This window comes from Vigna unguiculata, chromosome 5 (genome assembly GCF_037176805.1).
Source record: "Vigna unguiculata cultivar grain cowpea cultivar isolate G323 ecotype 2 chromosome 5, ASM3717680v1, whole genome shotgun sequence".
Lineage (NCBI taxonomy): Eukaryota > Viridiplantae > Streptophyta > Magnoliopsida > Fabales > Fabaceae > Vigna > Vigna unguiculata.
The window spans coordinates 26757976-26763341 of record NC_140796.1 but is presented as its reverse complement, the minus strand read 5'-3'; the positions used below and the strand labels follow the sequence as shown (position 1 = coordinate 26763341).

Below are 5366 nucleotides of genomic sequence, written 5' to 3'. Positions count from 1 at the left end.
ATTGAAACCTTACTACTAACCAGTATTTATCAAAAAACACATGTTATTTAAGCTCAAAATATTAACAAATTCAGCTTAAGTTAGCCTAAGAAAACACCTCTTAAATTTTCTGTTACATTATAGTTTTTTATAATATATTTAAGTAATTATATTTTCTTATAAAAAAAATCTAGGCATATTAAAATTCATTATTTTAGTATATCAAATTAAAAGATGAGGATATAAAAAATTTGTTTTAGAATACTAAAACAAAATTTATTGAATATCAAATTTAATATGTTGATTATCTAATTTTACCTTCTAAAATTTGATAACAATGTACAACAAACTCCTTCACCCTCTTCTCTATTTGCTTGCTTCAGGGCCTCTTCAAATCTTTTCCCTTCTTCTCTCCGTTTTCTACTACTTTCGACGTGGATTATCGTTCTCATCTCTTTTTCTCCTCTTAAGGTAGAGAACACAGCATGGTGATGAAGAGCAAGAGTAAGAAAACCCAATCCTTGTTCTTTGATATCAGTAGTGTGCAATGATTTTAATTGTTTATTTTGTTCTTATTGTTGTGAATTTTTTTGGTTATAGAGAGTAAGATTAAGAGGGTTTCGTTGAAGAAGAAGTACTAGGTGATACGGAAGGTGAAAGAGCACAATAGAAAAAAAAGCGAAGGAAGCGAAGAAGCTTAGGCTGAGTGGAAAAATAAAGTTGAGAAGGATCCTGGTATTCCCAACAATTGGCCTTTTAAGGAACAGGAACTCAAAGCCCTTCAAGCTCGAAGAACGAAGGCCATTGAGGAATTGGAGCAAAAGAAAGCCGAACACAAGGAGAGGGTAATTGTTTTATCATTATTTAACTCCCATTTCATGAATTATTTCTATCGTTGGTTGATTATGTTTATTATGATTTGTTATGTTACATGATCAACTAAATGAATGAATAAATAAAAAATATCGGTAGAAGTTTTATGTAAACCTTATTCCTGTAGAAAGTTCTTCATGGATAGGAAGAAAGATATATGATAGAAGATAATGAGGGTGCTTGACTGTTGGTATATTAAAATGTTTTTGTATTATTGTATCAGTGAAGATTGACTGTTGCTATGAAAAAAATAGTCCTTTGTGATTTCTGTTTTCCTTGCAGTTAGGAACTTACTATTCATTACTTCTTTCAGGCTCATAAAAGTAAATTGGGCTTGCTAGAGGAGGAAGATGACTCTAAGTTGCTAGAGGATTCTAATAAAAATACTAATGATTTTGGTAATGCTGCAAAGACCAGAGGTGTGCATTTATTTGTACTTTGTTGACAGTTTGGTTAGTTTGACCTTTCAAGTGCTTGCTTGCTTGTGTTCAGAAAATTGTTATTTTTGGTTTTCTTATTCCATAGATAGCTCAGATAGAGCCTTTTACAAGGATCTTTTTAAGGTCATTGAAGCCTCTGATGTCTTACTGGAGGTCCTTGATGCCTGGAACCCCTTGAGGACTCGCTGTCCTGAGATAGAAAACATGGTGATGAAATCGGGTCCTAATAAACGTCTTGTCTTGGTTTTAAATAAAATTGGTAGTTTACTGATCACATTTCATTTTTGTCTCCTTTCTCCATTTTGGTATATTTATTTTTGCACTGCCTAATCATTTGACCCATATAATAGATCTTGTGCTTGAAGAAGCTTTAGAAAAGTGGCTTAAATACCTTAGAGAAGAATTACCTACCGTGGCCTTCAAGTGTAGCACACAACAACAAAGATCAAAAGGGAGGATAGCTTCTAAGAAAGCCAAATCAAGTAATTGTCTTGGAGCTGATACTCTACTCAAATTGTTGAAGAATTACTCAAGAAGTCATGAGGTAACAAATTTAATAATGATGGGTGTTTGTAAAATTGCAACTTCATAATGAAATTTTGTGCTGAATTAGTTTCTTGTGAATCATTTGTCAGAGTTACAATTTTGGTTTCTGTATTGTGCTTCCCTTCATGGAATTGTTATCTGATATATTATTGAGAAACCTTTATGTATTCACTGCTGATCCTTTTTTTGGTGCGTATGGGTGTGGTTGTGCATGTGTTTCCATGCATTTAGCCTGGGATATTTTAAATATATGGTGTTGCTAATGTGCGTTGGATAAACCATCTTGACATGAAAATTATACAATAAAGGATATCTTTATTGGAAAAACCAACTTAAATGTTGTCAAATTGGCAAACTTAAATGTTGAACCAAATATAAAATCAGAAGGTTGTGCAAATAATTCATACTACATAAATTTAGGAAGAAGTGAAGAGCCTAAGTGAGTTGGTTTTCATTTTCTCTGTCTCTTACATTTAGAGTCAATTTGAAGCAATGTTTACAGATGGATGGGTATTGTGCTCCGGCTCAAAAAGAAAAATAAAGTGGTAGATCAAACTATTTTTTTCATATGTTAGCAGAAATTAAATTATTACGAAATCCTATGTCTATGGTGCTTGCTCCTAAAATGATATCACTTCTAGTTGGGATTTGAGAATTGTTGGCATTAGTGTTCTCTATATTGCTGATGCCTTTTTCTGAGTCATAGTTTCTATTGCAAGATAAGTATCAATCCTGTTAGATAGGGTTTTTTCTTACTATTGTGGTGTTGGTGCTATTTTATCTATTGAACATGATTTAATTATCCAAATATATTTTATTTTTAGAATCAGAACCATAGAAATGTCTGTTTAGGTCTAATTTAAAATTTAACTCTACAAAAAAAAAGGAAGTTTGCACGTAGTTGAAATCATGCACACACACGGTCTATTTTAGTCATCTAGGTGACACTGATCTCTGACATTTGTTTGCCTGTGCATGAATGTGTCAACTTTTGGTCAATCACATAGTAAAAACTAAATATACGGATTTTAAGTTGGAAGAATATGCTTTTGTGCACATCTTCATGGGTTATCATTGCTATCTTTTGAGGATTTTCATTTGACTTATTTTTTATTTTCCCATGTGTAGTTGTTTTTCTAGTCTTTGTAATGTCTATTGCTTATACATTAATTGTTTTATTTTTTCTGCTTTTGTCCTTTAATTATAGATAATTGATTTTGTTGTTGTTTTGCTTCCTTGTCTTGACAGATCAAGAAGTCAATAACCGTGGGTTTGATTGGCTTGCCCAATGTGGGTAAGAGTAGTCTTATTAATAGTTTAAAAAGGTCTCATGTTGTCAATGTTGGCTCTACTCCGGGGTTAACAAGATCAATGCAAGAAGTTCAATTGGACAAAAATGTTAAGTTGCTAGATTGCCTTGGTGTTGTTATGCTGAAGTCTCAACATAATGATGCTTCCATTGCCTTAAAAAATTGCAAGAGGATTGAGAACTTAGAGGATCCAATTAGCCCTGGTATACCGAGTCATTTCCCCCCTCCCTTATTATCTGGTTATTCAGGTGTTTATTTGCATTAATTCAGTTTGAAATGAATGGTAGAAGATTTATAGGTATTTTACATGAAAAAAATAGTAAAAGAAAATGAGCTTGTGACATTGAAGAAATTCTATTCAATTCTACAACAGTTTGAAGTATTTTCTATTTTTTGGTGTATTTGGTTTGACTAGTGCCTATATATATAAGGGTGCTTTTTGTCTTTAAACATGTTATTTTTGTGTAAATTTCTTATCCCCTTTTCCTCCATTTTCTCAAATAGAATTACTTTAAATTATAAATTCAATTATTTTCAGAATCGTTCCCTCTTTACAACTTCCCTTTACTTTTGTGTTAACAATGATGGTGTGAATGAGGTTAGTCCGTGGGTCACTGGGTGTGTACATTGTATTTTAATATATGGTTGTGTGTGGTTTGATCTAACCATTCTCCGAATGTCGGTGATAATAGCACCCTTTGGTTAAATCTTGTTACTTACCCTTGTTATAAAATGGAGTTTTGTTAGGTTTTAAAAATGCAACTTGATAGGTGATGTTATAGAACATTGGATTTTTTTTATGCATGGGCTATTGGGTTAGCTTCCTTTTATGCTTTTTTAAAATTCTATGGTTGTTTTTATTTTATTTAGATATAAATTAATGCTTGATTTAGTAATGAGAATTTTAATTTCCAAAACGCTTAGAAGTTTGCATGATACAATTATTTTATTTATAGAAAATCCTGATTTAAGTTGTACCGACTCTTGTTAAGTAAATTGAAAGACTTATTTCTTTACTTTTAACTTGGCCAACGCAATGAAGGAAATTCTAAAGCTCTGTCTGCCTGAGTAGCGGGTAACTCTGTACAAAATTGGTAGTTTCAATGTAGGTGATGTTGACGACTTTCTGCTGAAGGTAGCTGAAGAGAAGCGCAAACTCAAGGAGGGTGGAATACATGATGTTGCTACTACTGCAAGAATCGTTCTTCGTGATTGGAACGAGGGTACGCATGCATGGAATTTCTTAAATTATGATCAGAGAACCAATTACTTTTTTGTGTTTTGAAGTTAAAATTGAGAAAGAACTTTACGTAGAAATTTCTCTTTCTGTTTGTATGTTTCAGGTAAAATTCAGTATTATACCATGCCCCCAAATAGGGATCAAGGTGAACCTTCAGAGGCGAAGATAGTTTCTGAATTTGCAAAAGAGTTTAACGTTGATGAAGTCTACAACAATGAATCTTCATATATTGGGAGCCTTAAATATGTTGATGACTTCAATGTTGTTGAAGTTCCTTCAAGTCACCCTCTTAATCTTACTGAAATGATGTTGGAGGTTTGTTTCTTGAAACCGTTTAGATAATTGACTATTGTTGATATGAATCGTATGTTGGAAATTTTAGTGTTTTCACACTTACTAATTAAAACATTCTCTTGTAGGATGAGACAGAAACCAAGTCAGGTAACCAAGGGGAAGGTCCCGGAAATGTGGGTGAGGTGGATGAAGCCATGGAAGATGATGGTGGAAAGAAGAAGGATAACAATGCAGCAAGTAGGCAAAATGAAAAATTATACACTGCGGACGGTATGCTTAATACAAAACTGAGGCGCGCAGAGAAGAACAAAAGAAGAAAGAATAAGAAAGCTTCAATGGATGGTGATTACGATTTCAAAACAGATTACTTCCAAAAGGGAGCCTTAATGGATTCTGAAAACAGCCAAAGTGAGGATGCTGATGATGAACCAGTCAACTCCGAAGTGCCTGTGTGTTTGCATCCAAATTGATGAATGATAAACAAGCCAACATATTCATTATTTAAATATTATATAATAAGGTTTTGCCTTTTCATTGGGTCTTCACATATTTATTATCCTTCAAATTTCTATAATAATCTTCTTCAAAAATTTAATAATGATACATCTCTTAAAATCCACTAAATTGAAAGGTGATATTATTTTTTCAATGTTTATAAACTACGTTCAAAAATAGATATGAAAT

At 32.7% G+C, this 5366-nt stretch overlaps 1 pseudogene; it reads left to right on the top strand.

Annotated features, from left to right (window-relative positions):
- The first annotated feature begins 464 nt into the window (after positions 1-464).
- LOC114171120 (guanine nucleotide-binding protein-like NSN1) lies at positions 465-5152 on the top strand (annotated as a pseudogene).
- Positions 5153-5366: the final 214 nt, after the last annotated feature.